At 41.4% G+C, this 11,685-nt stretch overlaps 1 long non-coding RNA gene across 2 annotated transcripts; it reads left to right on the forward strand.

Annotated features, from left to right (window-relative positions):
- The first annotated feature begins 1,931 nt into the window (after positions 1-1,931).
- Positions 1,932-9,002, forward strand: LOC106149210. 2 transcript variants are annotated; one of them, XR_001235227.1, is made up of 3 exons: positions 1,932-2,189; positions 4,237-5,590; positions 6,111-9,002. It is a non-coding gene; the product is annotated as an uncharacterized LOC106149210 (long non-coding RNA). The 2 variants fall into 2 exon arrangements; XR_001235226.1 differs by having other exon boundaries at positions 4,237-9,002.
- The last annotated feature ends 2,683 nt before the right edge of the window (positions 9,003-11,685 follow it).

Here is an 11,685-nt window from a genome sequence, read left to right on the forward strand (position 1 = left end):
AAAAAAAAAAAACAACTAGAATTGGAGGTCCCACTTATCCCAGCCATTCCCCTTGTGGGTATTTTCCCAGAAGAATTAAAAATATCATACCACAATGACACATGTGCACCCATGTTTATAGCAGCACAATTTGTTATAGCTAAATCTTGGAAACAACCCAAACGCCCATTAACTGTGGAATAGATAAAAAAGATGTGGTACTTTTTATACAATGGAGTTTTACTCAGCTATGAAAAAAGATAAACTCAAGGCCTTTATAGGTAAATGGATACAGCTAGAGACCATACTCATAAGTGAAATAAATCAGACCCGTATATGCAAACATCGTATCATCTCCCTAGTGTAATAACCTAAAAGAGTAAGTGAAATCCAAAAGGTACAATAGATATTATGAAAGGGAAAGAATTTGCTCAGAGGGAAGTGACAACTTGGATGAAGGAAAGGAGAAAAAGAAAGGGAATATACATATATAGAGATAGATAGCTGGGATAATTGTACTGCTGATGTCTAATGGTTTATTGAAAGGAACAATTAATGCTAAATTTTTTTGACCAATTTTACATGCTGATATCTGGTAATCTGAAGACAACAATATGCAATGTAACAACCATTGGTGAATTCCTACCATCTTGTGTAGTAAAGTTCTGTATCAGTTCTAATTTTTTATTATTATTATTATTTTTTATTCTCTTTAATTGATCAATTTTGCATTCTTTCATCTCATAATCTGAGCAACTTCAGTGAAGATAACAATATGTAATGGAACAACCACTGTTAATTTCTATCATTTTGTTTTGAAACCCCATATCATTTTTATTATTTTTGCTTTGTTTTGCTTTTGTCTATGTTGTGGTTATTTTGTTATTTTTTTTTTGTTCTCTTTAAAATATAAATAAATAAATAAATAAATAAGAAAGAAAGAAAATGTCAAATGCGGTTTAGCTCGAGCAAAGGGAAAGTAGTGGCACTGGAGGAAGCACCCCAAGTAGAATTAGCCCTAAACACTCAGGTGTTACTTATGAAACAGTTGTAACAATAACTGCCAATAAGGCCTGCTAAAGAGGTAAAACTGCAACAAAAACTAGGCCACCACTGGAAGGAGCAGAGGCAACAAAAGAGAGTATTCACCTTTCTGTGCATCAAAATTGCGAGGGTGCTGGGGAAATACCGGCTGCCAGGCATTGAGACAAGCAATGCTACCTGTGAAGAGGGCAAGGCCAAGCAGATAAGCTAAAAGATACAGCTAGAGACCATACTGATCAGTGAAACCTGAAAGAAATACAGCTTGGTGAACACACACTGCACCAAAAAGTAAGATTTTAGCCGTGAAGAGGAAACTCTTTTTGTTTATTACATAAATATGGGAATTCATCAAAATCCTGTATTGTATAGAGCATAGATCTATTCACCAAATGCTGGAAGTTAAGATTAAAAATATAAATTTAACACACTCAAAACAAAGAAATACTCGACACCAGGTTAATAAACCTAAGGAGCGTATTTTCTTAAGAGGCAGAATTTGAAAAACTTGGGGAGTGTATAGATAGACAACACTAGCGGGTTATAAGGGAAGCAAGGGATGCCTGCGGTCATCATTTGAGATTACGGCTAAAATGCGGTGTCATTTGAGAAAAGGTCCCCAAACTGTGGCTTTCTACAAATTATCTCTCAAAGTCATTCTCGGAAAGACCAATGTACGTATTCAGTGCGGCTCTTCTTTTTATAAAAACTAGTTTTCAAAGTAGAACCGGGCAAGGAGACAAGCATCTGTTCCTCTCCGTGGCGCGTGTAGACTTAGCCTCCCCGCTCAGGGCTGTGGACAACCACCCACCTGGAGGTGCATCTAGGATAACGGGGGGGCGGGGCCCCTGAAGAATTGGCTGTGTGCCCATTTGTGTCACAGACACGGTCCCAGGAGCAGTTGAGGTGGAGCTTCTCTAGCTTGAAGGGGCGAGGTGGTGATTAAGTGCTTGTCCAGAACTGAAAATGGCCCAGCTATTTCGGCTGCTGTGTCTGTCTGGAGTGGACAACCGAGTGGGCAAAGAAGCAGAAGGGGAAAGGAAAGGACAGCGGGGCCCGTGGGGCCACCCTCAGTGCACCGGGATCTTGGGCGAGAGAACTAGCTCCTCAGGGCAAAATGTTGCCGGCTCCTCCAAGCAGCAAGAGCATGCCAACTCACAGAAGCACAGGTACCCTCGGGCTGGACGGTTGCGGCAGGCGGAAAAACCTGCCTGACACCCTGAAAGGCCGGGGTGGGATGTGAGAATAGAGGAACCACCCAGGCCTATGAGCACAGCTCTGGTGTCATCCTTTGAAATCTGGTTTCCGTCCTGAGAGTTCCTCTTTGATCTCTCAGGTGAAAAGTCTGGTCCCTGTGAAACGAAACTCCATTGTACGGGGATATCTTGCCCTTTATCCAGATCCTCTTCTGGGTAACTTGTTTCCCGACAAAGACATCGGAAGTGACTGTCTCCAGGCTGGCTCCGGGCCTTCCTGGCAGAAGCAGTGCTGCATCTCCTGGAAATAAGCTTTGCTAAAGTCCCCTATAACGTGGGCAGGACGTGCTTTCACTCTCCCTGCAGTAGGACTTACTTTTGCTCGTTCTCTGCCTTTTGGTCTATGTACCTGTCCTTCCTTCCACCTCCCCTTCCCACCCTGTCTCTACTGCTCTTCTACTCAGCACATTTTTCAGTCTACAAAATCTAGCAGCACATTTATTACCCCTGGGTTACTCCACAGACAATCAGGAAAATGCATTTCAGCATGATGAAGTGGCATGCACAATAATATATAGCAAAATAAATTACTCTATAAACAGAGAGAAACATTTCACTAATGTAGAGCCCAGGAATATCTGAAGGTAACAATTTACTTCAATTAACAATTATTTGGTAAAGAAAAAAAACCCATGAGTCAGAACCTGCTATTTATAAAGGGTTTTAGAGTTATGGAGGGCAATTATTCAGCCGGTGAGTTTGTTAGGATGGAGGGCAGGCTGCTGTCGCTGAAGGATTTTTCCTCCTTTATGTCAGTGGCTTTGTGTTACCCCAGGCCTAAGCTGATGTCCTCCAGATTCTCACAGCCAGGTGCATAACTTTGTTTGCCCTTAGCACTCTGCTTTGGGACTGATATTTCATGTATATGTACCTCTGACCATATTGCATGCTTCTTGAGTAATAGGAAAGACCTCATCTGATTGAGCTCTGCATCTTGGGAACCTGGAATAGGGTCCCCAACACGGCAGACAATAAATCCGTGATTGGTAGGTGAGTGACCGGATAATTGATAAGGACTCCAAGACTGATCTCTGCAAGATGGCAGGATCAAAAAACAGTGTATGGGGCTTCGTGCCTCCTGTGACCGGAGAGATGTGGGTCGGCCAGGTGAGCTGCAAGACCAAGAACCATCATGAATTGTCTTGATGTCCTTTAGGACAACCTCATGCATGGTGGGTCCTACAGGCAAACTTTACCATAAATTTACATAGCACTATTGTAAGCAGCGGATCAAAATTAGGAGTGTTTGCTTGTGTCCCTCCTCAGTGAGGCCTCTGTGGACCGCCTGTTTACAATTCTTTTTTTTTTTTTTTTGGTTTTTCTCCAGTACTGGGAACCGAACTCACGACCGTGCACTTGCCAGGCAGGTGCTTTGCCACTGAGCTAAATCTCCAGCCCCCTGTTTACAATTCTATCTACCCACCCAACACCAGGGCTCCTGAGTCCTCTGTGTCCTTCATTAACTTTCATAATTCTTATCTTTTTCTAATATACTCATTTTGTTTATTATTTACTATTATCTGTCCTCTAGGAAACACGTGCCAGCACACCATAGGCACTCAATAAATGTGTGTTAAATGAATGCATATTATCTTGTAGTCCAGGAAGTATAAACTGCAACCTAAAGCAATGGTTTTAAATTTGTCCTTTGGAAAGCTGAGGTCCACTGAGATACTTCTGGCTGTGGAAGCTGAGAGGGAGTCATGTCAGTGCAGGTGATGGGCCCAACCTTTATACAACCACTTTTCTACATGTTAAATATTGAAGTTTCATGAAATATTTCTTTTGAAAAAGGAATTTTGCTTTCAGTGAAACATGTCTGAAAGTCACTGATGCAGGGCAAAAATATACGTCTTCCTGTATTTAAACAAAAATGTACCATGAAAGGTCTTTACTGTTTTATCTATACTCTATGGCTTACGTAAAAGGAGAAAGAGCTCTTATGTACTGTCATCCACAGCATCTCCCCCAGGACTCCTCTGCTTGGATCCACGGACCAGCAACTTAGTAAGATCGCAAGGCAGCTTGCTAGAAGTGCAGAGTCTCAGCCCAGTGGCTTCTAAGCTACCTCTGAGGGCTACGTCTTTGGCACTGTAAATCCTCATGTTTTCCAGAAGCAGCATTTCACCTGGGCTGCCCTCTCCTGGCAGAGTCAGCAGTGCATAAGACTGCTGGCCAAGTGGGGTCAACAGAGCAGCAGAGAAGGGAAAGCGGGGTATGTGGACACCCCACACTCGAGATAATTGGACTGGAACAGCTGACTGCATGACCAGGACTGGATCATTTGGCGAAGAACAGAACAAGAGCACAAGTAATTGAAATCTACTACATCCCCTGAACTTCATTTCAGCCAATACGTTCAACCTCTTCCTGTAATAAATCTTCTACCAGGCCTGCTAGCCAGAGGTAAAATGAATGGAATTAAGTTTCAGCTCCTATCTCTGCTTCCTCGCCAAGTGGACATACTAACAAGGGGTGGCGTATCTCAAAACCAGGCAGCAGAAGAAGGAAAAGGGTGAAAAGAAAGAGAATGAGAGGTACTGTGCAATCCAAAAGCCTCACTGCCACGCCTTAGCCTCTGAAAACAGAAGGGCTCAGCAGTTCGAAAGTACACACACCCTGAATGTCAAACTTAGCTCATGAAACTTGGAAAAAGAAGCTTAGTAGGGCAGCCTAGCTTTCACTCACTGCGTACAATCAAACAGAGCGACTGTAATATTTCTTGAGCAATTGTGGGAAATCTCATGTACCTTTCAGCCCCACTTTACCACCCCTGTAACAGGGCTGTGGTTCTTGATGAAAGATTTGTCATCTTCCCATATGACTTTGATCGTGTCATTTGGCAGCACTGCAGGAGGACACGGATGTGGGTGAGCTCTGAAACTATCCATGAAGAGATGAATAAAAAGTCAACAGTATTATCCACATCATTAGTTCACGTAATAAAAAGTGATTAAATACAGCTAGCTTTCAAATGCATGTGAAATAGATCTGGCTGACGTATAAATTTTCATAACGCTTGTGTTTTGCTTGGGTTGAATTACCTTAAATAACAGAAAATCATCATCCTACTCACTGATCACCGTCAACCCTGGAGTCATTACTGGATTACGACAGCTTTGTAAGAAGGGTTGGACGGTGCTGCACTTTGCATTGCTAGTGTCATTACTCTTCTGATCAGTAAGCCCCAGTTTGTCTTCAGAAAGAAGAACCATAACACAAACATTTGGGTTGCTGAAGGAGAGAACGGGGTGTGTGAAAGCTGGAAAGAGGAACTTATTGTGAAATGCGGTTTCGTGAGATCAAAAGACTTGGTGAGTCAGATATGGGTGTTTACTTTCTCTGTTTTTAGAAACTATCAAAAATTATAGAAATTCCAAACTCATTTCTACCTTTCTGGCCTTTTCTGGGTGTAGGAAGGGGTAAGCCAGGAGACTATGGGTTTGGAAATTTCTGGAACACTCTCCAGATGGCTGAGTCATGGCTTCTTATAAAAGCTTCTTGGAATGCTACCAAGTCTCAGCTCCCCAATCAACAGGAGCTCCTTTTAACATCTGCAAAGCATGTCCAACGATAAACACTATCAGTCACACCTCGTCATTAAAAGACTGCGTTCAGATTTCAGTTTTGTAATTTAATCTATCATGGTAAATTTTGCCATGGGATTGTATTAGACTCTCGCAGCTGACATTTTTTGTCGTTATTGCTGTTAGTCACTTAGCATCGTCCAAAGCTACTTGCTCATTTCTCTTTGAAATCTTTTCCCTGATTTCCATTAAGGGATCCCATGTCCCTTCTATTTCTCTGACCAACTCTTTTCTTTCTCTCTTTCAGCGGCTCACTGTCCTCAGTTTCACAGTTAAATGTTGGTGTTCTGCAAATTTATTGTGTCATTGACCATGGAGCCCTAGCCTGCTCTTGTTTGCTTCGTGCTGTGTTCTCTCTCTCCAGGCAATGTCATGCACCCCATGGCTTCAACTACCAACCACATGTGAGCACTTCTGAATTATCACCTGCAGCCCCAAGCTGTCTGCTGGGAAGGAGGTTGTGTTACAGCTTTCTTCTTGATACCTCTGTTTGGATTCTAACAGTCACCATTCTACTCACCTCCAGTGATGGACTTCTTCTCTTCTCCCATCCAAAGGTACCACCGCTCATTCGGATAACAACAGAAGGCAGAAAATGAGACCTATTCTGTGACACTTGCCTGTCCTTCGCCTTCCATATTAAACCCATATCCTAAGTTAGGTTGCTGAAATCCTCAAATCTTTCAACTAAGCTGTCACCATCCCATATCGAGTTAGTATCTCTCACCACTGCTGCTTTTGTTAGACCACTCTCTCAATGATTCTCCACACTACAGCCAGAGCGATCATTTAAAAATATAAATTCATGATGACTATCCTTGTCTACTAGCTTTGCATTGCTCTTAAAATAAGGATCAAGCATCCTGAACCCTGACTCCAAAGTACCTATGAATTCACCTCTGATGACTTTACTGGGGTCACCTTACCCTTGTCTTACCTCTGCGCTCTGCCACACTGGCCTTCATGTCAGTTCTTTATATTTTCTAGGCCTTTTTTCAAATAGTTTTTCTTTTTGGAATTCTGCTCTCTTCCTTGCTGCCTTTCTATAATGTTTTTCAAGATTTCATCATCACTTGATCTTCTCTTTTCACTCTCACAATTTTCTATACGCCTGTGGTTCCAATCACTTCTGCCTCTTTCAGACCTTTAGAAGAATACATTGCCAATAACAGATTTTTTTTCTTTTTGTTTTTGTTTCATTTTTTTTCAGTACCTGGAATTGAACTCATGACCTCGTGCTTGCCAGGCAGATGCTGGGCCGCTGAGCTAAATTCTCAGCCTAATAACAGATATTTCTACTTCAGTGTTTACAAATGTCTTAACTTTAGCATGACCCAAACTCATCTTTCCTTCCTCTAAATCTGTCCCTCCTTGTGTCCACTATATCCTGGTAATGTTCTATGGAGTCTCGAAGTCACTCACTTTTAAAATAACAACATCATTGAGATATTAATTATGTGATAGTTAACTGATGGTGTCAACTTGAGTAAGAAGCGCCCCGCTAAATTGGATCGGCACAGTTCTGGGTGTGGCTGGGGGGATTCACTGAAGACGGAAGACCCGCCCTAGGGTGGCTCGGCGCCTGGGTGGTGTGAAGGGGAAACAGGAAGGCTCGCTCGGGTTCTGCCCGGGAGCTGCGGTCTTCACCTTTGCCGCGGACACTGTCTTCAGCTTTTCAGCACAGACCCTCTGGCCTTCCGCTATGGACTTGCTCAGGACTCAGTGAGCCTTTGACTGGACCCTCTGGATCATGCAGACAGACCTTTTGCACTCTTCCACACCTCATTTTGTGGGTGGCCATTATAAGCCAATCTTGTAAATCCTTATATATTTGTATATTCTGGACTAAATCTATTTTTATAGTAAGCACTGACTGATACAAATTATATGCCATACAATTTACCCTTTAAAGTACACAATTGATGATCTTTGGTATATTCAAAGGGTTGTTTTATCTAATTTTACATTTTATCACCTCTAAGCCCATTAGGAGCCACTTCCATCCATCCCTCCTCAAAACCCCTGGAAACCATAAATCTACTTTCTGCCTCTATGCATTTGCTTACTATAGACACTACAAGAGAATCAAAAAAGAAATGCAATTATATAATATGTCCCTTTTTGTGTCTAGTTCCTTCCATGTGATATATTTCAAGGTTCATCCTCATTGTACCATGAATTGGTACTTCATTCATTTTCAAAGATGATTAATATTGTATTCCATAGCTACACCACATTTTCTTTATCGTTCATCTGTTGATAAATATTTGTTTCCTCTTTGGGCTAGTTGCAATTGATGCTGCTATGCATATTTCTATATAGGTGTTTGTGTAGATGATTTCAGTTTTTTGGTTTTATAAACCCTAGGAATAGAATTGCTGGGTCTCACTGTAACACTAAGTTTGACCTCTTGAGAAACTGCCAAACAGACTTCCATAGTGGAAGTAGAGCACATTTTACATTTCTACGCTACGGATGCCTCGGTTTCAATGCACCTTTGCCAGTTGAGCCCCTCACTTTCGCGGCGTAGTGCAGCAGATGCGGAACAGAAGGTAGAGCTGGTTGGTTGCCTATCTCAGTTATCTGACCTCAGCAGCGGCTCCTGAGCCTTCGTCCTCCTGTCCATACACATTGTCCCTGTCTATCTTAGACCAGAGCTTCATCACGTTTCCTCCGGGAGACTGAAAGTCTTTCAAAAGTTTTCTTTCTCTTTCTGCTTGTCCTTCTTACCTCTGTCTATACCAAATTACTAAGAGCCAGATGAAAGCTCTAATTATGCCACTTAAGGGGTTTAAAAAAATCCTTTTATGAGTTCTCATCGATAACTGCGTAAAGCTGAACTCCTTGGACAGGCACACAGGCCCTCTACGGTATGTTATTGTGAGTATTTTGGTCATAATTCCAACTACTGTAGTATAAGAGTTGACTGGTTTGTAACACCTTTCCTGAATAACAACAATCACATTCCAAAGTAAAACCATCTACACTTTACTGTTCCTTTCTTAGTATTTTCATAGACATATCTGGTTATATGTCAGAATATAAGTCTTAAAACATTGTGCAAGTTGTTGAAAAAAGTAGGTGCTCAATAAATATGTAATGAAAGAATGACAAATGTGTGAATAAATATTTGCTTTCATATCTTTTTTTCATATGTTTTTGTATTCATTCAACTCCACTCAGTAAAGCTCCTGAGGCCACAGGTCTGTGTCTACAACAGTTTTGAATCCTTATCAGGGAATGTAAGACTTGACATATACTAAGTGTTCAATAAATACTTCACGAATGAATGACTCTATCAAACAAAAGGGTGCTGTTTGGAGGGGCATGCTCTGAGCTTCCCTAGCAGCTTGCCCTTGAAAACAGCTTTCTCGGCCTGGAATACCACCTCTCACTGCCCAAAGACCCATCTCCAGTACCACTTCCTCAGTCATTCTTTTCTTTCTCAGCGGGAAGCCGTCTTCTGCTGCAGTACTTCGTCAGTACCCATCTGAAGGTGGGTCCTGTCCTGCCTTTCCTTTGCACGCCTCTTCTCCAACACTACCTGTGCTTAGTTCCGCCCTCAATTAAAAGCTACATTAGAGGAGAAAATGTGTGTTACTATTCCCAGGAGAATGCGTTACACAAAAGTAGACTGTAAGAACTGAGTCAGGAAATTACATATTAATGTTTAACTGCTGTTTTGAAATTAAAAGATACATACAGTGAGTTTCGCTTTTCCCCCTCTTTATTTTTCGCATTTTAGGATATGGCACCATTATGCTACAAGCTTGGAATCATATCTGATTCTACTATTTTCCTCACCCCCACCCAGCCCGACACCAAGTCCTATTGTTTATAACTCCAAGGTAGATCGTGAATCCATCTATTTCTCTTTTTTTTTTTTTTTTTTTTTTTTTTTTTTTTTTTTTTTGGTTTTTCTCCGGTACGGGGAACCGAACTCACGACCTTGCGCTTGCCAGGCAGGCGCTTTGCCGCTGAGCTAAATCCCCAGCCCCAAATCCATCCATTTCTCATTGCCACCTTGACTACCACTCTCTTCCAAGTGCTGTCATCTCTTGCCCTAACACTGCAATAACCTTGTAACATGTCTCTACTTTCATTTCTCTGTCTCTACAAGATTGAATTTATATATTCATGGTATTACATTTATGTTAAATTTATGCATTAAAAATATGCAACATATTTCTGGCTTCCTATTGCATTTTGATTAAATCCAAACCCCTTTGTGTGGCCACGCTCTTTCTTTTAGGTTCTCGGCCCATTCCAGCCTCCTGCTCATCCCTCTTCACTTCTCCCGGTGAGCCTGGTCTGGAGGATGAGGTGGGAGTGGTATTTTACTTTCCACTCTGATAATAAAACTGCGTAGCTTTGGACAAGTCTCTTTACCTCTACAGTTCAATCATTTATCTCTAAAATGAAGGGAGTAAGCTAAATGATCATAAATGTTCCTTTTAATTTAATTATCTTCTAAATTCCTGAAAGCTCTAGATTCTACAGTTAGGATGGCTTACTTGTAGTTTAGAAAAAACCTCCCAGAACATGAAAGAAAAGAGGTTGGTAATGCTATTCTGTAATATTTATTATGCCCAAACAGATCTGTCTTCTGAGACCAGGAAGATGAAAACGATTGCTTCATAAAGTATATAAGTGGCTGAGTTATTCTACTTTCATTTTAACAAATGAGGATTTCACAGTCCCTAAAGTGACTGCTGCTACTTTGTATATGTCATATTGATTTATTACCATCACATAACTTCGCTGGGAAAAGTTTATAGTTTTTTCTTTTATTAATCTCTTCTGTTGAGTGGGAGTTGTTATTAGTTTCCTAATGCTGCTGTAACAACTTAGGATGCACTGGGTGACCAGGTGATTTTAAGGACCTCAAATTTATTATCTTGTAGAGGTCAAGTCCAGAATGGGTGCTGGGGGGCTAAGATTGAAATGTTGGCAGGACTGGGTCTTTCTGAGCCTTGGGGAAATAATCTCTTCCTGCCTGGTGACTGCCTCCTTTGCTCCCAGCCCCAAAGCTTCAGAACCAGCAATGGAGGTGAAATTGTTTTGTCGGGGAGGGACTGTATCATCTGCCACAAACTTCTGCCCCACTTTCCATGTTTAAAGGCCCCTTATGACTTATTTGAGCACCTGGATAAATCTTCTTAGGTTCATTGGTTAGTAATCTTAATTTCTTCTGTAATCATAAAACCTCCTTGTCATGTGGCATGACATGTCCACAGTTTCTGGGGATTGTTGTTATTCTGCTTAACACAGGAAGAAAAAAGATTTCCGTGGGTGCCTCTTGGAGTTCTTGTATTTGTCTTACCTCTGTACCTTCTCTCACACACGGATGAGATAATCTGGGGGTCAGAAATTGCAGAAAGGTGAAACAGATGACAAAAATGACCCAGTTCAATATTCTCTTAGAGATGCAACACCGAAACTCAGATCACACAGATTTGTGTCCCTGCTGTGTGGGATCCAGGCCCGAACCCATGCTTTCTAAACCTCGATCCAATCTTTTTGCCAATACAGCACCCAACAAGACCTCTACTATTCAATACTGATCCACAGTTCTGTTTTTAGGTTTGTCTTTCAAATGTTGGTTACATGTGAGTTGCTGCCCATTATTTATTTATTTATTTATTTATTTTGAAGAGTAAAAGAAGGATAACATAATAATAGGGGGGACTTAGCAAATTACAGACAAAACGATAGCAAACGATCAATGGTTATTGTTTTACATATTGTTATCTACAAAATAGTTTCTCAGGAAAACAAATAGACAAATAATAGTGAGTTAGAGACAAAAGAGGTAGGAGATT

This window comes from Chinchilla lanigera, unplaced genomic scaffold (assembly GCF_000276665.1).
Source record: "Chinchilla lanigera isolate Chin_1 unplaced genomic scaffold, ChiLan1.0 scaffold00039, whole genome shotgun sequence".
Lineage (NCBI taxonomy): Eukaryota > Metazoa > Chordata > Mammalia > Rodentia > Chinchillidae > Chinchilla > Chinchilla lanigera.